We start from the raw sequence: 22,887 nt of genomic DNA on the forward strand, positions 1-22,887 counted from the left end.
TGCAGCTTCACTCCTGAAGCCATGGAGACCACGAACCCACCAGAAGGAAGAAACTCCCGACACATCTGAACATCTGAAGGAACAAACTGCGGACACATCATCTTTAAGAACTGTAACACTCACGGTGAGGGTCTGCAGCTTCATTCTTGAAGTCAGCGAGACCAAGAACCCACCAATTCCAGACACAATCGTGCCCAGCCTACATAAAATATTTGTAAAATAAAATGATTATACAGATGGAGAACAGACTAATGGTTGCCAGGTGTTTGAGATGGGAGGAAGGGGGTGGGTGTGGCTGTAAAGAGCTAGCACCAGTGAGCTTTGTGGTGATGGTACTGCTATGTATCTTGATTGTGATGGTGGTTATAGGAAACTACACACGAGATGAAACTACACCCTGCATGCACATACAAATTTTGAATTATACCAATGTCAATATCCTGGCTTTTACATTGAAAATGTTAATATGTCAGTTTCAGGAGAGGCTGGGTAAAGGGTATAGGGGACCTCTCTGTACACTTCTTTGCAAATTCCTATGAATATTTATTTCAAAATAAAAAGTTTTAAAAACTATGTGGCCTCCTGTGTGGGAGACTAGCCAGTGCCAGATATGCCTGTGACGGAGTGGGGTGCTCAATTAGGTGGGCTGCAGATACAAGTGGAATTCTCTAACTCAGCTTTATCCTGGAGCACAGCTGAGGTTTTGTTCCATCTCTGATTCCTGTGACACATTTCTCAATTCATTCAAATTCTTAGATGAGGAAAGGGCTGTGATTAAATGTCAGTCTCTGAAAACCTAGCTCCCTGGACCTCAGGCCTTTAGAGTAGGAACCAGTTCTGGAGAGAAACTTGAATTATGCCTTTGCAATTCCTGAACAGCGGGGTATGGACCCACAAACAGGGTTGACTCACGAGGGGGTAAAAACTTTCTCAGGGAATGAAAAAGTTTTGGACAGGACGTCCCAAAAAGCCCATGGTGTCCTCTGATTTGACCAACTCCTTTAGAATAAATAAGACTTCAGCTGCCTCTGGAAACAGCCAGGAAAAAAAAAAAAAAAAAAAAAAAGCAGTTATAGAAAATGGTGAGATTAAGAAAAAAAAGCACTGAGAAGCCAGGTACCTCCTGGGATAATAAAAATTCAGTAACACACAAAAATCACATCCTGCTTTAGAATCATATTTTTATCAGCAAATAAGACATCTCTTATCTGTTTTAAATTAGAAAAATCAACTCTGCAAGTGAAGGTTTGAAGCTCTTGTGTTGCAGGGTCAAACCTCATTTTAAACTTGTCGGCCCCCCAGTGGAACTTGCAAAAGGAGCCGGAGAAATCTCTTAGAATTCTGAGAGGCCCATGGGAGGGATGCATGTTTTCTCACTCTTGTTATTGTTGGTGCCAGTCTGAACACCTTGATCTCGAAGCAATTTATCAGAGCCCTGGTTCTCCCACCATCTGTCTACATGCCAATTGTCTTGGTGAGATTTACACACGAAGCAAATCCAATTAAATGAAGAGACTGCCCCTGGCAGCTCAAAGCATTTCTAACACAGGAAGGCCATGCTCTGGAATCCAGCGGGCACTCTCAAATCGCGGCTGATTATCAGCTACTTCATCAAACAATCTCCAGTTTGCCAGCAAACCACAGGCTAACAAGACAAAGGCAGGGGTCAGTGTGGTTCTAAGATGGTGCTTCAATGTCCATATTTCATTCATGACAAGCACTGCATGTAGAGGAGTACAGTTTCCTTAGGAATTCAAGAGTAATTTGAACCATTCAATCTCCAGAACCAAAATAACACAAATAAGAGCAAGGGAGTTAAAGGTTTCCCAAATAACTTTCTTTTTCTCAGAAAGTCAACAGGAGTTTGAATTACAGTCTGAAAAAATTAAGCGACACAACTTTCAATTTCCCATTCATCCAGGAAACCCTGTCTCTTCATCCAACACAATTCAGAAAACTTAAAACTGGCCAAATGTGTCTAACTAAAAATGAAGGCTGGACACGATGGCTCATGCCTATAATTCCAGCATTTTGGGAGGCCAAGGCGGGAGGATCACTTCAGCCAGGGAGTTAAGACACCAGTCTGGGGAATACAGGAAAACCCTGTTTCTACTAAAAACTAAAAATACATTGTGGGATGTGGTGGTGAGTGCCTGTTGTCCCAGCTACTCCAGAGGCTGAGGTGGGAGGATTACTTGAGCCCAGGAGTTTGAGGCTGCGGTGAGCTATGACTGAGTCACTGCACTCCAGCCTGGACAACAGAGAGAGACCGTCTCAGAAAAATTAAAAACACAAAAATAAAAATAGGGCCAGGAGTGGTGGCTCATGCCTGTAGTCCCAGCACTTTGGGAGGCTGAGGCGGGCAGATCACGAGGTCAAGAGATCGAAACCATCCTGGCCAATATGGTGAAAACCCGTCTCTACTAAAAATACAAAAATTAGCCGGGTGTGGTGATGGGTGCCTGTGGTCCCAGCTACTTGGGAGGCTGAGGCAGGAGAATCACTTGAACCTGGGAGGCGGAGGTTGCAGTGAGCCGAGATTGAGCCACTGCACTCCAGCCTAGTGATAGAGTGAGACTCTGTCTCAAAAAAAAAAAATAATAATAAAAATAAAAATAAAGAGCTTTGTGAAGATCAGACCCCCAGGGTCCCGCTGGGATGCTGACTTGGTGAGGCACATGTGGGTGGGGGTGACGTTGGATGTACTGGTGTTTGCAGAAGTGAGCAGCCACCATTCCTTCCAAGTCGACCTTCTGGGGCTCAGGGTCTCCAGCTAATGGCTCTGAGAGGGTGCTTCAGAGCTCCCTGAGAAATGGAAGCTCTCACTCTGGGAGCGGGGCCTGTGTGTTCCTTTGCGGGTGGCCGTTGTAGAGGGGCTTGCAAGCCTTGTGAGGGCCCTGTGGCTTCTGGGCCTACAGATTCCTCTTCCTTGCTATGAGCCTGCACCCCCAAGGGATACCTCACTTGCCTCAGGCCCCACTCAGGGAAAGCAGGTACCAGCCTCAGCTTCCTCCCTGCTGGGTTGAAAGGCAAGGTCTGAGCCTAAGCCACCAGCGGCACCTTCGTGCGTGCCACTCAAGAGTTATTTGAAGCGAATGAGCCACAGAAGCAGAAATGCCTGTGTTCCTGATTGTTTATTAATGGGGCACAGCAGGAAGTTCGTTTCCATCTGGAATTATCAGCACCACCAGTTGCCACTCTTTTTTCCCCTCAGGGAACTGTTTAAGACCCAGGATCAAGCCAGTGCGCATTCCAGGGCCAGGCTAAAAGCAGCAACAAATAGGAGAGAAAAAAATTATATAGTCTTACCAGTCACCACCACGCAGCTGGGCTGGGAATCCATGCAGACGAAGTGGGAGCTCGCTCTGTGCTTCCTGGGTCAGGCGGCTGCCCAGTGGCCGGGCTCTGCGCTCTCTGAGCTCCGGCGTTTCCTCCGCCTGGCCCCGTGCTGGCCTGGGGAGGGGAGCCGCTATGCAGCGGGAGCCCAACCCCTCCTGGCCGCCGGGCTTCCGTAGCGTTCTGGGCCCCGAAAGGCCAAGGATCTGGGGGAGAGTGTTAAGGCGATGCCCCTTCAAAGCAGAACGATCCAGCTTAGGACAGCGGGTCGGAGCGCCAGCAGGGACTTTCTGGACATTTGGGCGTGGGTCAGTTTGTTGTTCAGGATGGTTCAAAGGTGAGCTAAGGGTTTGGCCACCAGCTGTCCCGGTTTGCCTGGGATGGAGGGGTGTCTGGGACGGGTAGAACGTGCTCAAAGGGGTACCGTCCTGGGCACTGTGGGCTACCCTACAAGTCGTTTATTTAGATCTTATTTTTTTCCTCTTTAGTAATCCCCGCTCCCTGCCAGAGCCCCTCGTTGTGTTTGGCCATTGTGATTTGGTAAAATTTGATTGCTCTGGAAACTCATTCCACAAAATACGTTACATGTGAGCAGAAGAAAAAAAAAAAGAAGAAGAAAAAGAAAGAAAACAAAACCATAGATGAATCTTACCGCGCCTGCCTTTAAAATATTGATTGAAATCTCTGCTGCTGTGGGTCCTCAGGGAAGTTAACCTCTGTGCTCAGGTTTCCTGTTTTGGGAAACAAGGATCACAGCACCGGATCATGTATGGATTCTTTCTGTGCCCCAGGCACTGTCCCCAGCTTCATCCGCCCTGAGGGACAGAGGCTTGCCACCTAGTTAGTGTCTGTGCAGGCTTGGTAGCTCTGCGCTCACCACCCTGCGTTCTACCTGGGAAAAGTGCTTGCTTGACACTCTGCTGGACTCCTTAAATGTGCCACTGACAGTGAGGCACAGCCGTGGCATGCCACCTGGCTCTGCAGACAGTCCTCCTCTTTTTGTGTCAGAATAACTGAAAAAACTAACATTTGGGGCTATCCCCTCTACTGAAGAAGCTGTTATACAACATCTTGATCTTTCAGAGAATACTATTAAAAAACAAAACAAAACAGAACAAACTCTTGGCCAGGTGCACTGGCTCATGCCTTTAATTTCAGCGTTTTGAGAGGCCAAGGTGGGAGGATAGCTTGAAGCCAGAAGTTCAAGATCAACCTAGGCAACATGGCAAGACTGCGTCAATTAAATTTTTTAAAAAGTGGTGTGTGCCCGTAGTCCTGGCTACTTGGGAGGCTGAGGCGGGAGGATCACTTGAGCCCAGTCAAGCATGACTGCACCTCTGCACCCCACCCTGGGTGACAAAGCGATACCCTGTCTCTAAAAATATTCTTAAAAATTTTTTTTTCTTAAGTAAAAATACTATTTTTCAAAAGCTATATAGTAAGAGGAAGAAGAGCCATAATTCTCTGTTCCCATCTAGGCCTGGGTAGGAGAAGCTCCCTTCAGGGAAGCATGCAGAGCCTCTCAAGCACAGTGCGGCCTCTAGAAAGCTCAGTGTGACAGCAGGACCACGTGGCTGCATCTTCTGAATTGTCCTCCTGATACAAAGCGCTCCCTTTTAATTGGGATCACCTCCAGGGATTAGACCCCACTTGATGGCTTTCTGGGATTCTGAACCAGGCTCAGTTCCCTTTAATTGGCTCCTGGTGTGGGCTGCAGGCTTTTTTACAGCCAAGAACAGGTAGGAAGTGCCATTTGCTCCCACTGGTCTCCCACTCCCTGCCCTGAGAAGCTGGGGCCCACCTTGTGTTGAGTGGGATGCAGAGGACTTTGGACTTGCCTTATTTCATGGAAGTTACCCAGTTTCTCACATTCCCTGAGGCACTTGTGGACTTGGTCTCAACCTCCTCTGGTGAGCAGCTCTCCTGGCTCCTATCATTTACCTAGTTCCATCATGGGGGCTTGGCTTCCCCTGCACTGTTAAAGGAAGAGATTGGGCCATTAAGAAATGCCCACATTTGGTGTTTTTGTTTGTTTGTTTTTGAGATGTAGTCTAGCTCTGTTGCCCAGGCTGGAGTGCAGTGGCGTGAGCTTGGCTCACTGCAACCTCTGCCTCCCAGGTTCAAGCAATTCTCTGCCTCAGCCTCCCGAGTAGCTGGGGTTATAGGCACCCGCCACCACTCCTGGCTATTTTTTGTATTTTTAGTAGAGACAGGGTTTGACCATCTTGGCCAGGCTGGTCTTGAACTCCTGACCTCGTGATCCACCTGCCTTGGCCTCCCAAAGTGCTGTGATTACAGACATGAGCCACCACGCCCAGCCAGAAATGCCCACATTTGTGAAGTTGGTTGCTGCTAGGGTTCAACTCTACTATCAACATTCACCGATGAGGTCTGGGAATGGGAACTCGTGTTTAAGCAGACTCCCTAAGTGCTAAGACTGCCCGTCTTTAACCATACTACTTTTCTGATAACAAAGCTGAAATTTTCATCATTACTATTTTTTTGATTTGACATGAGCTACTCTTATTTTAACTAAACTGGAATGTGTCCTGGAGTTTTCACTTTCCTGTAATTCACTTATTATTTTTCTGTTCTGAAACTTTCTCTAATTTTGAAATTAATAGAAAAAGAAAACAACAGATATAAAATATTTTACTCAGTCACAGCGATATGTCTATTTGTGTATTCATTCACCTCCCCTCTCCCCACACAAGAAACTCCCAGCATAGTCCTACATTCTGGAATGAAAATAGCTCCAAAAAGTATGGATTTTGAGGTTCAACATCTGCACTTTTCTTTCTTTTTCCGTTGTAAAAACAAATGGTCTCTAATAATTGATGTCAAACACAGTCTTCAGGCCGATGAAATACAGTAAGCCTGAGAACAAATAAGGGAACTAAATGGAGCTGTTTTATTTAACAGAAAGCACAGTGATCTTCCTTACAAGCTGGATTCCCGAGAGGAAAATGTTTGTAATCAGATTTGACTCTAGGATTAACAGGGCAAGGTGCGACCCTCTTAGTGAACCGAAAAGTAAACAACAGTACACAGGTGTTCTCACCAGGGACAGCAAATGGGAGTTGCCAAGATTACAAGATCCCAAGACCTAAACTATTTCACGTGCTGAACTAAACTCAGAACTTTGTGGGATTTGTTTTAAATTTCTCATTGGCAAGTGGTGACTTCCTGCTCTAGCAAGAAAAATGATTAAAGGGGTTTGTTTACTGTCTCTGACACAAACAACTCTAACAACACGTTTTGTACGCTTGACATAAATGAAATTTAATCAAACTGGTCAAATTCCTTTGGGAGGTGGGGAGAAAATAAATCAATCAGCAAGAAGCACTTGTGATTTCCAAAATAATGATAACGTAAGTCTTTCTCTATGTCTAACATCACTGTTTCCAGATAAGCGACTTAGCTCTACTGTAAAACACAACCCATAGCCAAATTGCTTCTTGTCAAAGCACTACGGGATCCTCCAATAATATCACTTTACCAAGGCAGCATTCAGAACTCACCCTCCCCTACACCTCTGCCTCTGCAGCTTTGTACCCCAGCAGGGGCCAGCCAGCACACGATTTCTGAAAAGGGCCAGAAAATAAATGAATAAATGTAGTGGGCTTTTGCTTTTTTTTTTTTTTTGAGACAAGGTCTCACTCTGTGGCCCAAGCTGGAGTGCAGTGGTGCAGTCTCGGTTCACTGCAACCTCCGCCTCCCGGTTCAAGCAATTCTCATGCCTCAGCCTCCTGAGTAGCTGGGATTACAGGTGTGCACCACCACACCCGGCTAATTTTAGTAGAGACAGAATTTCACCATGTTGGCCAGGCTGGTCTCAAACTCCTAACCTCAAGTGATCTGCTTGCCTTAGCCTCCTAAAGTGCTGGTATTACAGGCGTGAGCCACTACACCCGGCCCACGCTGTAGGCTTTGTGGGCCAGTTGCAACTTGGCTGTTGTGGCGTGAAAGCAGCAATAGATAATATGTAAGTAAATGGGTATGGCTGCATTCCAATTATTATTTATGGATGCTGAATTTTGAATTTAATGCCAATGTGTCATGGATTTTGTGTCTTTGGATTTTTTCAGCTATTTACAAGTGTAGAAACTATTCTTATCTCTCAGGCTGTACAAAAACAGGCAATGGCTAAATTAGGGCTGTGAGCTGTCATTTGCAAAATCTTTCACTTGAATATTTCTCTTATAGGGGACATGATATGGCTGCTGATATGGTGACCTTATGGTATACAACTAACAAATATTCAGTTAAATGAGTAAATAGATTATAATTAAAATGGAAACAAGAACTAAAAGTGATTCTGAATATTTCATCAAAAAACTCATTGCTTTCCCTTTTTTGTTAAGTTCATCCATTGTTAGAAGAGCATTCTGAAGAGACATGGCCAACATTTTTGTTTTCAAAATTATACTATTTATGATGTGTACTACGAATTAACAGAAGCAGTTAGTACAATTAATTTTTTACAAAAAAAAATTTACAAACAATTTTTTCCTGGTACAATTAATTTGTTAAAAATTTGGTAAGAACCTTCTCCCACCCCCCAGCACTCCAACCGGGATGTGAATGTGCTGATTGTTCAAGGTGGGATCTGGCTGCTGTGCCCAGGTAGGTTAGGAACCTGAAGCTCTAATTCATCTTCTTGGAGGTATTGGACACTGTACATTCATGTTTTTAAACTTTATACTAAAGCATGCTTCTCAAATGCTTACACCATTTACTTCTTTTAAAATTAAAAACTTGAGGCTGGGTGCAGTGGCTCATGCCTGTAATCCCAGCACTCTGGAAGGCTGAGTTGAGGCAGGCGGATCACTTGAGGTCAGGAGTTCAAGACCAACCTGGCCAACATGGTGAAACCCCATCTCTACAAAAAATACAAAAAATAGGCAGGTGTGGTGGCAGGTGCCTATAGTCCCAGCTACTCAGGAGGCTGAGGAAGGAAAATCGCTTGAGCCCAGGAGGCAGACGTTGCAGTGAGCCAAGATCGTGCCATTGCACTCCAGCCTGGGTGACAGAGTGAGACTCCATCTCAATCAATGAATCAATCAATAAAATTAAAAACTTGAGGTGAGGTACGGGGGCATGCTCCTGTATTCCCAGCTACATAGGAGCTTCTCCCAGCTGTTGAGAGAAGATCGCTTGAGCCTGGGAGGTCAAGGCTGCAGTGAGCTATGATCTCTGCACTCCAGCCTGAATGGGAGGGCAAGACCCTGTCTCTAAAAAAGAAAAATGAAAAAGATGAGACTTTTATAACTTTCTGAAACAACATTTCAAATGGTTTTAAAACCATCAAGAAATTGGTATGCTAGGATAATCTTCAACATCCCATGGGAAACTGATATTGAAGATACTGGAATTTACAACCTCACCTATGAATTCTGAATTAATAGTTTTGAGAATGGATGTTTTAAAATTCCTGGCAGGGCCAGGTGTGGTGGTTCGCGCCTATAATCCCAGCACTTTGGGAGGCTGAGGCAGGCAGATCACTTGAGGTCAGGAGTTCGAGACCAGCCTGGCCAACATCATGAAACCCCATCTCTATTTAAAATACAAAAATTAGCTGGGTGTAGTGGCGCGCACCTGTAGTCCCAACTACCTGGGAGGCTGAGGCAGGAGAATCGCTTGAACCAGAGAGGCAGAGGCTGCAGTAAGCCAAGATAGCACCACTGCACTCCAGCCTGAGCGACAGAGCCAGACTCCATCTCAAGAAAAAAAAAAAAAAATTAAATTAAATTAAAAATAAAATTCCTGGCCGGGCACGGTGGCTCACGCCTGTAATCCCAGCACTTTGGGAGGCCAAGGTGGGCAGATCCCAAGGTCAGGAGATTGAGACCATCCTGGCTAACATGGTGAAACCCCATCTCTACTAAAAATACAAAAAATTAGCCAGGCATGGTGGCAGGTGCCTGTAGTCCCAGCAAATTGGGCAGCTGAGGTAGGAGAATGGCGTGAACCCGGGAGGCAGAGCTTGCTGTGAGCCGAGATCACACCATGGCACTCCAGCCTGGGCAACAGAGCAAGACTCTGTCTCAAAAAATACAACACAATTACAATACAATACAATACAATACAATACAATACAATACAATACAATACAATACAATACAATACAATACAATACAATACAATTCAATTCCTGGCAGTTTTCTATGATATATCACAAGGTGATATTTCTGTTACATTTTGTAAGGGAAGGATTTGTCTTTATTTTTCTTCCGTCTTATATTTTTCCCTTAGATTTTTGCTAAGTCTTGATCACTTTTTTTTTTAGGGACTACAGCTCCTTGACTGCAAAGTAACAACTGTTGCAAAAGGAAGTTTTCTACTTGTTAAAAGCCAGTAGCTTGTTAGTCCTATTGTTTAAATACTGGATTTTTCTTTCAAATTTCACAAATATCTTAGGAATGACTGGAACATTTGTGTTCTTAACACTGAGGAAATTCTTGTGTAGACAAATGAGGCCAGATGGAGGGTGCAGCAGAGAGCTTAATATCCTCTTGGAATGGAAGGAGGGGGCCATGCTAAAACATGCTCCAGGCCTTCCAGGGGCCCCTATTTTCCAGTATACACATATAAGAGGCATTTTTCTTTTTTCCTTGATTGGGGCCAAGGGTAATTTTTGTGTCAGAAGTGAGTGCTAAGTGGCTGAGTAGGTTTGAGAAAGGCTTAGAAATCCAACTTATAGACAATTCAATTATAATATTTATGATGACTGATTTTTAAAAATTACTGGACCTCTTAAAAATGGTTGGATATGAGACTGGTATATACTGAAGCTAATAGCTGTCTCTTTGCAAAGCGATAGTGTCTCTCTCTGATGACTCACAGGCTGGAGTTGGAGTACAGTGGCACTATCAGAGCTCACTGCATCCTCAAACTCCTGAGCTCAAGAGATCCTCCCATCTCAGCCTTCTGTGTAGCTAGGACCACAGGTGTGTGCCACCATGCTCAGTTAATTTTTTAATTTTTTCTTTTTTGTAAAGATGGAGTCTTGCTGTGTTGCCCAGGCTGGTCTTGAACTCTTGGCCTCAAGCGATCCTCCTGCCTTGGCCTCCCAAAATATTGGGATTATAGGTAGGAGCCACCTCTCAGGGTCTAAGAGTTTTCTTATATATCAGCAATAACTAACTCTAACGTAATTGGAGAAAAGAAACAGCCCATCCACAATACCCTTCAAACAGAAATGTATGAGATCCCTTTGGGGAAGACTGTGGAACTGGCATGGTGTGGTGGCTCATGCCAGTAATCCCAGCACTTTGGGAGGCCAAGGCAGGTGGATCACCTGAGGTCAGGAGTTCCACACAAGCCCGGCCAACATGGTGAAACCCTGTTCTCTACTAAAAATACAAAAATTAGCCAGGTGTGGTGGTTCGTGCCTGTAATCCCAGCTACTTGGGAGGCTGAGGCAGGAGAATCGCTTGAACCCAGGAGGCGGAGGATGTAGTGAGCCGAGATCGCACCATTGCACTCCAGCCTGTGCAACAAGAGTGAAACTCTGTCTCAAAAAAAAGAAAGAAAGAAAGAAAGAAAGAAAGAAAGAAAGAAAATGGTGGGACTTTAGAAAAAAAAAAACATGGAAGACCCGAATAAACCAAAGGATGCTATGTTCTATAATGGGAAGATTCAAAACTTTTAAAATGTTAATGCAAACCGATGTTAAAGACTAGATGTAACTGGCTTGCCTTCCCAGATATCCAAATATATGCTAAAAGTTAGGGTAATTAAAATAGTGCAATATTGTTGTAGAAATAGGAAAACTGTCAATAAAATAGCTAGAATGTAAATGAGAATTTAATATACAGTTAAAGAGATAATTCAAAAATTAGTAGCAGAAAGAATATACCATTTAATGCTGTGGGAACCATAATATATAGCCAGATACATTCCTTGTGCCATATAGGTCAGTAAATTCTGATTGGATTAAAATTCAAATCTGAAAATCAAGACAGTAAGAATGCTAGAAGTAAATTTAGAAGAATTATTTTCTAATTTTGGAGTAGTTTCAAATTACTCATGCGAGACGCAAAACTCAGAAAAGGAAAAGAGGAGGTATTTGACTAATACTGACTTTGGAAATAGGAGTTGAATAAGAAGCAGGGAACTTTTCAGTTCATTAGTCTGTATATATACTGTATACACGCACACACACATATTTTAAAGGAACTGTTCAGGCACTATACACGTCATTTTTTTTTTTTTTTTTTTTTTTTTTTTTTTGAGACAGGGTCTTGCTCTGTCCCCCAGGCTGCAGTGCAGTGGCGTGATCTCGGCTCACTGCAAGCCCCGCCTCCCAGGTTCACGCCATTTTCCTGGCTCAGCCTCCCAAGTGTAGCTGGGACTACAGGTGCCCACCAGCACTCCCGGCTAATTTTTTTGTATTTTTAGTAGACACGGGGTTTCACCGTGTTAGCCAGGATGGTCTCTTATCTCCTGACTGACCGTGTTAGCCAGGATGGTCTCGATCTCTGACCTGGTGATCCACCCGCCTCAGCCTCCCAAAGTGCTGGGATTACAGGCGTGAGCCATGGCGCCCGGCCCCATACGTGTAATTTTTTCAAAACAAGAGAACTTTAAAAAATGTAACAAAAATGTACACCAAAAAATGTATACTTCTTCATACATTGAAGCAATATATTTTACATTTTTACAGCAGACATTAATGAACCTTTAGTCGGGTGTGTGCCTGTGGCTGACTGCCACAAGTACTGCTTGAGACCATAACTATGACAGTTACTACTGTTACTACTTGAGACCGTCATTACAAGACTGAACGAAGGCACAAACGTAGAAATGAGAAAGAAAGAAAGAAAGAAAGAAAGAGAGAGAGAGAGAAAGAAAGAGAGAGAGAGAGAGAGAAAAGAAACTGTTTTAAAGGAAGGGGAAACGGGGAAGAAGAAGGGAGCACCCTGCTTCTAGTGGGCAAAGGCAGCCCCTTCTGAGCTTCCACAGCCCTTCGTATTTATTGGGACAATGAGCAGGGAGGAGGCGATAAGATTGGTCAGCTGCTTAATTGATCACCAGTTCCCATTACTAACAGGCTTCAATTATGTCTAATCATAAAAACACTTGCGCCTGGGTCATGACTGCCCTCAGCAGCCCTTCTGGGCGGCAGACACAGTTTGTCAGTTTGCCAGCACCCTGCTCTCATGAGAAACAGTTTGCTGCTTACTCACGTGGCCTCCAGTGGTATAGTGAGTTGATCACGACCCTCAATCTTTCGGCCTCTAAGAGCCGCCGGCGGGGGCGGGGAGGTGCCAGCCTGCTGAGGCCTTTGGGTTCCTAGGCTTCTGGCATTTTAAAACCACCACTGCATTCCACCTCCCCTTGGATAACACCCTGAAACAGGCCAAGAAGAAATACAGGGGGAAAAATTACCTGCTGTTGTATATTTCTATTTCAAATGAATACTAGCTGAACATTTACTAAATAACATTGTTAGGTATCAGCAAAAGCGGGCTTATAATAGTTGGGTGAGGACAGGGAAAGACTTTGAAATGGGCAGAAAAGATTACTGGATGTCCTGCAGGTTCAGTGTGCTTTGGCCTATTTTTCAACTGTGTAAATTTTCGCCGCCGCCGCCTATTTTTCAACTGTCTAAATTTTCACCGCCAAAGCCGCCACCAAAGTCGCCAAAGCCGCCAAAACCGCCGCCGCCACAGCCTCCTCAAAAGCCGCCGCCGCCGCCAAAGCCGCTGCCAAAGCTGCCGCCGCCGCCTCCTCCTTCTCGTCCTCCCCCTCGTCCTCCTCCTCGCTCTCCTCCCTCTCCTCCTCCTTCCTTCTAAGTAAGCTTACTGGAGTGAAACTTGAACATTTTCAAAAAGGGTTAACGCAAATGATTCTTGACCACAGAAATAGAAATAATAGAAGTGTGAAGGGGCGTGGGAAGGGGTTGAGATGTGCCAGTTCAGGCCCGGGGCACTGGCGAGGGTGTGCGTGTGAGTGGGGGTTGGGGGCGTTAATGGTTTCTCCTCCCCACAATGAAACAGAAATAGTAAATTCTCCTGGGGGCGGCGAATCAGGTGGGAAGGTGGAGCCAACGCTCTTTGCAAACTGTCTGGGGAGCCAGGGGTTGGTGGCAGGGAAGACTGTTCGGTGGTGATCCTGGGGGAGGAGGAGGGGGCGGGGAGCGGGGGCAGCCGCGGGGGAGGAATGGGAGAGGGAGGAGGACGCGAGGGGCACAGGGACAGCCTCCGGGGCGGGGCGCGGTGCCACCCGAGCCCGAGGATGGAGGCTGAAGCCGCCGCGAAGCTGCAGGTAAGGGGAGCCGCTCTGGCCCGGCCCAGGGCAGTCCGCCTCCCTCCCCGCGCGCCGCAACAGCTCCTCCCCGCGTCTCGGGTTTCAATGGCTCTGCCTGCCCGAAACCTGGGGCCCCGCGCTGCTAGAGGATCCCGTAAACAGCGCGCAGCGGCCAGGGAAACTTTCCCCTTAGCCGGCGCCAGGGTGCCGCGAGCCGCGCACCTGTTGTTGCCCCGGGACTGAACTGCAGCGGCGGGCCGGTGGGCGGGGCTCCTGGACGTCGAGTGCGGGGCCGGCGGGGCTCCCGCACTCACCCTCGGGAGGGTTTCAGTCCCTCCCGGGAAAAAGGGGGAAGAAATGCTCAGGGGAGCCAGAAGAGGCACTGCCAGCATCAACTCCACGCGCGCCCCGGTCTCGGTCACGGCTTGTCCCGGAGGTCCCCCAGCGACACCGCGCGCAGGGACTGACCTGGGCTTGCTTCCCAGGCGCGGCAGCGTGGGCAAGCCCCAGCCTTCCCAGGGCCTCTGCCGTCTTGTCTGTGAAATGGGAACCACACAGTGCGGGAGAATTCTTTACGGCACCTCTGGTTACTGCTAGCGCCCTTCCGCCCCCGCCACCCTCCCTGGGCCGGGACGCCTCGGCAGTGGTTGGGGGCGGGGAATTGGAGCGGGTCGGGGTCGCAGGAGCCCGGGCTTCGTGCCAGTTCTGGACCTGGAGCGCGCGCGTCCCCGAGCCCGTCGCTTCCCGGGCCCCAGAGGGTGCCATGCTTGGCCCCTCTCTCCAGAAAACCAGGCAGAGCGGGTGCACCTACTGAATCTGAAAGCACGTGAAACAGAACACCCCAAAGCCCACCAGCCCCTGAAATGCTGGGATAGGAGCAAGAGCAGGGCCCTTGGATGCTGAGAAAGTGCCTCTTTCCCTCCTGCTCCTTCCCTTCTCCTTGTGGGGACACGTGGCAGGGCCGGGTGTGGGAGTGGGACCCGTTTCCCGAGGGATGGAGGGCGCGGTGACCGACTGCTCCCGCCTCCTACACGTCCAGTCCGACCCGTTAGGCGCCCTGGCCTCAGGTGGCCCGCCCGCCCCAGCAGCAGCTCAGCCGCAGACTGGCCACCTTCTCCCGCCACACGTCTCGGTAAGGGAACAAAAAATCTCATAAAGGCTCCTCTGCCTTTTCTTGGAAGGCAACTTCAGCGGCGAATTACGCTGTTTTATGACTTGCTCTAAAAGCTGTGACTTTGAGTTGCTTTTCTCCTGATTTTAGTTGAGTGAGTTAAGAAGGGAAGGTAGCTATTAGCCAATTGTATATCCATACAGTTACATTTTTTGTGGATGTTTTAGTTGGCCTAGAGATTGAGAAGGGGTTTTTTGCTTGTTTATTTGTGTGTTTGTTTTGAGACAGAGTCTCTGTCACCCAGGTTGGAGTGCAAAGGCGCAATCTCATCTCACTGAAACCTCCGGCCCACCCCCACCCCCCCCCGGGTTCCAGCAATTCTCCTGCCTCAGCCCCTCCAGTAGCTGCGACTACAGGCGCTCGCCACCATGCCTGGCTAGTTTTTGTATTTTTGGTCGAGACGGGGTTTCACCATGTTGGCCAGGCTGATTTCGAACTCGTGACCTCAAGTGACCCGCCCACCTAGGCCTCACAAAGTGCTGGGATTATGGGCGTGAGCCACCATGCCCTGCCGAGAAAGGTTTTTTGTCTTTCGTTTTGGAAGGGGAGATACTATTTGTTTTTTGTTTTCTCTGTGCTTCTTTCTAGAAAGTTGGGTTTCATGGTTGTGGATGGCAAGTACTGTTTCCAGTTTACACGTTGGAGAACTAGGGCAAGAAAAAAAGTGATTTGCTCTTTGAATCTCATCTCTCTCATCTACAAAATGGAGGAGGTTTTGCCCACTTAGGGGTTTATTGTAGAGCAGTATTACACCGAGGTGCTCCCAGAAGCTCCTGCCTGCCCCTAGGCCTGTGAGTGATTTCATGAGTCAGAGGGTTCCTTCCAAGGATTGCTTTAGAGATCTGTCTTACTCTACCCAGTCTCCTTACCTTTTAATGGGAAAAGTAATGGTAATTTCATCTTCTGGAAAAGTATAGTTGGCTTAAAATGGTTTAAGGATTTTCCTGTATTTCTTTCAACTTTTGCTGTGGCTTTGATGGTCGCTGATGGCCAAGATGACACACAGCAGTTGCACATTAATAATTTCCACATGTACTAGATCCTAATGGATTGGAGTTTTGCATAGCTGAACCATTGCCTGAACTTTGGTAGCCTCTTTCCAAAAAGGGCTTGAGCAAATCATGTCTGCTTGGGAATCTGATTTCCTGTAGCAAGGAAGCAGGAAACTAAGAATTAGGCTTGCAGGTAAGGCTGTATCCCAGGTTCCACTGAGCTCTAGTGCTGAAACACAGCGAGAAGGCACACAACATCCCCCTGGGAGCTGTGCTCTGTCTGCATTAAGTCTCCTCAATGTTGGTGTGTCTGGTTTTCAGGAGGCAGGTGTACTGTCTGAAGAGGCTTTGGAGATACCCCAAATAATTCAGGTCTTGACCTGCCCCAGGGCCACACACATGCGTATGCTCTCTCTGCTGTCTGTCTATCTGTCTCTCTCTCTCTCTCTGGATTTCTCAGAGTGTGTATGTGTTTTTAATTTCCCCGGTGCTGCAGACCTTCTTAGGTTCCACCAGACCATCTGTTGCTGTCATTTCAGCTTGGAGTGCAGTGGAAAGAAAAAAGAAAGACACAGCCCGATTCTGTTACCGCCCTCATCCTTTACCTTGGCCTTCCATCATCTATAAGAACTTAACCTGCCTTGTAAGGATTAGATGAGACTGTGTGCATAAGAACCAACTGCCAGGCCCATGGCAAAACTGAGAACAGATTGTGGAGAAAGCCATTTGTTCTGACCTCCTCCCTTCTGTTTACATACAAAACTGAAGCCTTTGTGAGAATTGTGTATGTTATGACTTTCATTTAGGAAGTCAGTTAAGTGTTTAAATTTGGAAAAGGGTATTCTGACAATTTGCACTGGTGATAAAGCAGAGAGGGGCCTGTGCAGTGGCTCAAGCCTATAATCCCAGCACTTTGAGAGGCCAAAGTGGGCGGATCACCCACGTTAGGAGCTCGAGACCAGCCTGGCCAACATGGTAAAATCCTGTCTCTACTAAAAATACAAAAATTAACCGGGCTTAGTGGCGGGTACCTGTAATCCCAGGTACTTGGGAGGCTGAGGCAGGAGAATCGCTTGAACCTGGGAGGCAGAGGTTGCAGTGAGCCAAGATGGCGCCACTGCACTTAGCCTGGGCGACAGAGCAAGACTGTGTCTCAAAAAAAAACAAAAAACAAAAAACAAAAAAAAAAACTGAGAGGGTTGGTAGACTAGAAAGATAGCAGGTGAGGGGAAAAATTGAGGGTGACTCAGAAGCTTGGGTTTGGGGGAGGGGAACAGGGACAGTGGTGACACCCATAGAGGAACTGGCTCTCAGCGGGGGAAATGGTGCAATAGAGACATGGTGATTTCAGAGTGTTTCGGGACATACCTCCCGTTGGAGATACCAAGAGTTGGGCGAAAATACTAACTCCAGAGCTTAGGGGGAATTTAAGTGCTAATTCTAGAAAAGCCAGTGCCTGCACCTGAGCTCTGAGGGACCCCCTGTTACTTAGTGGAGAGAGAACAGAGCAGATGGAACCCCTGGAAAGGCTGTCTTAGCCCTTGGGGCATGGGAGGAGGAGAGGAGCTCAGGACAGGGGCAGAAAGCTCAGAGAGTGAGAAGTGTTGAGGACCTGGTTTTGAGACAAGGCCCCAAAGGAGGAGAGACCAGAAAGGAAAGAGGCCAGAGGAAGGCCTGATGCTGAGGAAGACTGAGACACGTGCAGGTTTGGAGAGGCCCAGGAAAAGGATCAGGGAGGGGAGAGTTGCTATATCTCGGGACGTTAAACAGGGTTGGGCACAGCTACCATTTCCAAAGGGTTTGCAGGAATAAGAAAAAGGAGGAGGCTGAGCTCGAAGTGATGTCAAGCATTAGGGAAGGTGGCTTTTCCTTTGTGTTTTTGGGTGGGCGAGGACTGAATACATTTTTAGTAAACTAACCTTTAGGAACAGTTTACTATATGCCAGGTATGGTGCTAAGCCCTTTCCTACAGTACCTTAAATGATTTTAACAATAAATAGTATACATGGATCCAAAAGTTCCCCCTTATCCAGTAGTATATTTTCCAAGACCCCCAGTAGGTGCCTGAAACTGAGGACAGGACTGAACCCTATATATACTATGCACGAATTTCTCTTTCCTTCTTCACAGACAGCTTCATGGATAGAAATTCGTTCTTACTGCAGATCTTAGCAAGCTCAGTATAGGATTATTTTTTTTCTTTATTTTCTTACTAAATTGAAAACTTTCACCTTTTTGCTTAAGAAAACACTTTACTAGCTGGGCATGGTGGCTCATGCCTGTAATCCCAGCACTTTGGGAGCCCGAGGTGGGCAGATCGCTTGAGCCCAGGAGTTCAAAACCAGCCTGGGCAACATGGCAAAACCCTGTCTCTACAAAAAATGCAAAAATTGGCCAGGTTTAGTGGCGCACACCTGTAGTCCCAGCTACTTGGGAGGCTGAGGTGGGAGAATCACCTGAGCCCAGGGAGGTTGAGGCTGCAGTGAGCTATGATGATGCCGTGGCACTCCAGCCTGGATGACAGAGACCTTGTCTCAAAATATATATATATATATATATATATATATATATATATGTGTGTGTGTGTGTGTGTGTGTGTGTGTGTGTGTGTGTGTGTGAAGGAAGGAAAGCAAGCAAGCAAGCACTTCACAGCATCTCTTTGGCATTTCTGAATTGCCAGCATCCCTACTTTTATGCTTTGAGGCCATGATTAAGTAAAATAAGAATTACTTGAACACAAGCACTGCGACGTCAGGACAATTAATCTGATCATTGAGATGGCTCCTAACTGACTAATAGACAAGTAGCATTGACAGCGTGGATCCTTTGGACAAAGGGATGATTCATGCCTCTGGTTGGACAGATCCAGATGCCTCGAGATTTCATCATGCTACTCAGAACAACATGCAATTAAAAACTTTCAAAATGTTCATTTCCAGAATTTTCCATTTAATATTTTCAGACTGTGGTGGTCTGCAAATAATTGAAGCCTTGGAAAGCAAAACTGAGGATAAGGGGAGACTACTGTACTGTTATTATCCTCATTTCACTGGTGAGGAAGCTGAGGCACAGAGATGAAGTAACTTGCCTAAGGTCACCTGGATAGTAAGTGGCAGTGTGGCCATGGGGTTGGTGGCGGTTTGATTCCCAGAGAAAGGAATCTGTCATGAGGGTGAGGTTCAAAGTGGATGCTTCCTCCCCTCCAAAAAGTGGAGTCCCCTCTAAAAAAGTGGAGGCCTAGAAAGTAAATAATTTATGATTCAGTTTCTAAGGGGACTCCTTCAGAGATGACCTCATGTAGACATAAAATTTTTAAAAACCAGGCCAGGCGCTTTGCTTTTCCAAGGTCAGCAGTCAGCAGGCTTGGGCAGAGGTGGGGCACACAGGCTGCATGAATCCAAAGGCCACTGTTGAAATCCAGGCATGTCCCTCCACCCCCTACTGCTCTTCTCCCTGTCTTTCTTTCCTGTCCCATTCTTTGGGCCACTCTGAGCCTTCTCACTTCAAACCTTTTGCATTCTATATCCCCAGGCAATGGCTTCATTTCCCTCCTAAGAGGAACCTGCTCAAACCAATGCCTATTAACTATCAAGGCACAGAAAACTTTCCATGCTTCCTTGCTCTTCCAAAGCAGGGCAGCCACAGAACCACCAGGAACTGCCCTGAGGCTGAGTCCTGGGAGTGCATGGGGAGGGCAGGAGGGGAACTCCTTGTGATGTGTGTGTGTGTGTGTGTGTGTGTGTGTAAGGGAGGCTCCCATGGCCCAAACCCTCATAGACCACTTGGTTTCCTTTACTTGAAAAAATTAAGATAAATGTGTTTTTTTTGGAAACCGAGTCTGTAACCACGATTGGCAAATTCCATTAACACAGAGAAAGCTGCGTTCATTTCTTCATTGCATTTTGCAATGAAGTTGATTTTTCGGAGTCTTCGTTGCATAAAGCGCCTCCCAATACTGCCCCCTGTCCAGCTGTATTCTATTAGACCGGTACTTAGCAGATTATTTTTGGTGTATGCATGTATGTGGCAGAGTTGTATAATATTCAAACAGCGAATTATGGTTGGTTACTCATTTTTACCTTTATGGTTCCCAAGAAGTGATTTGTGTGATACACGGATACTGCCCACATTTGACCTGCTGGAACATCTTGAAAAAAAATTTTTTTAAGCTATGCAGGAGGAAAAAATAAGCTATGCTTTATTTTTTTCATAATATATGAATACTAAATTAAAATATTATTAAAATATTTAAAAATACTGGGGGTAAAAAAAAAATCTCTCCTCCAAAAGAAAAGTCTAGTTATTTGTTGATAAATATCTGCTTTTAAGAATAACACTTAAACATGGTTATTGGCAGATCATCTTCTCTTGATTTCTTGCCTTCTTTTATTTGTTTGTTTGTTTATTTATTTGTTTGTTTATTTATTTATTTGATGGAGTCTTGCTCTGTCACCCAGGCTGGAGTGCAGTGGTACGATCTTGGCACAATGCAACATACGCCTCCCGGATTTAAGCGATTAAATCCGGATTAACCTTCCGAGTAGCTGGGATTATAGGTGCCCACCATGACACCCAGCTAATATTTGTATTTTTGGTAGAGACAGAGTTTCACCATGTTGGCCAGGCTGGTCTTGAACTCTTGACCTCAAGTGATCCTCCTGCCTTGGCCTCCCAAAATGCCGGGATTACAGGCGTGAGCCATGGCACCCTGCCCATTTCTTGCCCTTTAAATGAGTTGAGATTCCCTTCACCTTTGCCCAGTCCCATTTTTTTCTCTTTCCTTTGAAATTTAATATCTATGTTTCTATTCTTTTAGAAGCTAACTTAGAAATCTTAATATGCATGTTTCACTTTATTTTCAAATCAATGATTTTTAAAGCTTTCTCTGGAAAAATATAAGGTTCTTAGAATGCTTATACTCCAATTACTCCTTCTCACCTTGTGTACTATTGTTTGTAGCACCTTAGTTCTATGATGATTTTTTTTTAGCTCCTCAGATTAGATGCTTGTGTTCTGTATTCTCAGCATTTTGACTTAGATTTATTCACATGTTGATATTTTTGTTGTTCCCATTCCTTCTTGACTGTTACCTCTTTATTGTTGTTGTTGCTGTTGTTGGTTTAAATTCTTTTTTTTTCTGAGATGGAGTCTCACTCTGTCGCCAGGCTGGAGTTCACTGGCGCGATCCCGGCTCTGAGACGGAGTGTTGCTCTGTCGCCCCGGCTGGAGTGCAGTGGTGCAATCCCGGCTCACTGCAACCTCCGCCTCCAGGGTTCCAGCAATTCTCTGCCTCAGCCTCCCGAGTAACTGGGATTACAGGCACATGCCACCACGCCTGGCTAATTTTTGTATTTTTAGTAGAGACGGGGTTTCACCATCTTGGCCAGGCTGGTCTTGAACTCCTGACCTCGTGATCCACCTGCCTCAACCTCCCAAAGTGCTGAGATTACAGGCGTGAGCCATCGCACCTGGCCTTAAATTTTTTTCCTTTATTTTTGTCTGAGCGAGTTAACCCAAAGAACTGGTCTTTGAGCTCTGAGATTGTTTCCTCAGCTTGGTCTTCTGCTGTTAATACTTCTGAGTGTATTATGAAATTCTTGCAGTGAGGCTTTTTTTTTTTTTTTTTTCAGTTCAATCCGTTTAGTTTGATTTTCTTTCTTTCTTTCCTTTCTTTCTTCCTTTCTTGATGGAGTCTTGCTCTGTCGCCCAGGCTGGAGTGCAGTGGCGCAATCTTGGCTCACTGCAAGCTCCACCTCCCAGGTTCACACTATTCTCCTGCCTCAGCCTCCCGAGTAGCTGGGACTACAGGTACCCGCCACCACGCCTGGCTAATTTTTTGTATTTTTAGTAGAGACAGGGTTTCATCGTGTTAGCTAGGATGGTCTCCATCTCCTGACCTCATGATCTGCCCACCTCGGCCTCCCAAAGTGCTGGAATTACAGGTGTGAGCCACCGTGCCCTCTCCCCTCCCCTCCCCTCCCCTTCCCTTCCTTTCCCCTCCTTTCCTTTTTCTTTTCTAGTGTGGGTCCTAGGACCGAAGATCACATGTTGTCATGACTCCTGGAACTGCAAAACTCAGAGGGGTACTGGGAGCCCAGGTGGGGGCGCACCAGGGAGGTGCAGGCACCTGCCCAGGGAGAAGGCCTCTCACTGCTCTCTGAAGCCTGGGCCAGCCAGGAGGGGAACCTGTGACCCACCCATAGTTCCATTACCAGGCTACAGCTCCTAGGCCGCCATCCTGCGGCTGCCTCTGCTCTCCACCCTCCCTGGAGGCTGATGCTGAAAGAAGGGACCAGAGGCCTGGGTACTGATCTCCCTCACTCATACATACTCCCTCAGCAGAGGGAATGGGGCCAATAGGGACTATGATGTCCTCTGGATGCCGCCTTCCTGGATTGTTCATTTGGAACTTCTCTTCCATTTCAAGTTTCCCTGTGATGCTCATTGAAACCAGATGGCACTTGCTCAGCAGTTTGGAGGAGAAGACCTGTTCCCCCGCAGGTGTGGTGTGGGCCTTTGGGATCATTACCCTCCCCAGACCTGGCAGCTCCATCAAGTGGTGGCTCTTTCTCCAGTCGTCCTTGACACCTTTAGTGCCCCTCCTTCTTCTGTGCCCTCTGGTGAGCTGGGGTTTTCTGCATCTGTGGTGACCATATTTCTGAACCCAAAACGGATCATGGGTATGAGAATTCTTGGGGTGTTCAAGGGAACAAATATTTATTTATTCATTTATCGAGATATGGTTGTACTCAGTCTGAACTCACCCAGGAGTTCAGTGCCATGATCATGGCTCACTGCAGCCTCGACCTCTGGGCTCAAGCCATCCTCCCACCTCAGCCTCCCTAGTAGCTGGGACTATAGGCATATGCCACTATACTCAGCTAAATTTTTGTACTTTTTTTTTTTTTTTTTTTAGAGAGATGGGGTTTCACCATGTTGCCCAGGCTGGTCTCAAACACCTAGTCACAAACAATCTTCCTGCCTTGGCCTCCCAGAGTGTTGGGACTGCAGTGGGAGCAGATCTTTGAAATTGTGGCTGCCCTGAGAAACCAGGGACACATGGCAGTTGTACCTCTGCTGGAGCATCCTGGGAGGTTTCCAGTGATGGGACTTCCTTTTTGGGTATGGTCAGAC

Source organism: Theropithecus gelada, chromosome 7b, assembly GCF_003255815.1.
Source record: "Theropithecus gelada isolate Dixy chromosome 7b, Tgel_1.0, whole genome shotgun sequence".
NCBI lineage: Eukaryota > Metazoa > Chordata > Mammalia > Primates > Cercopithecidae > Theropithecus > Theropithecus gelada.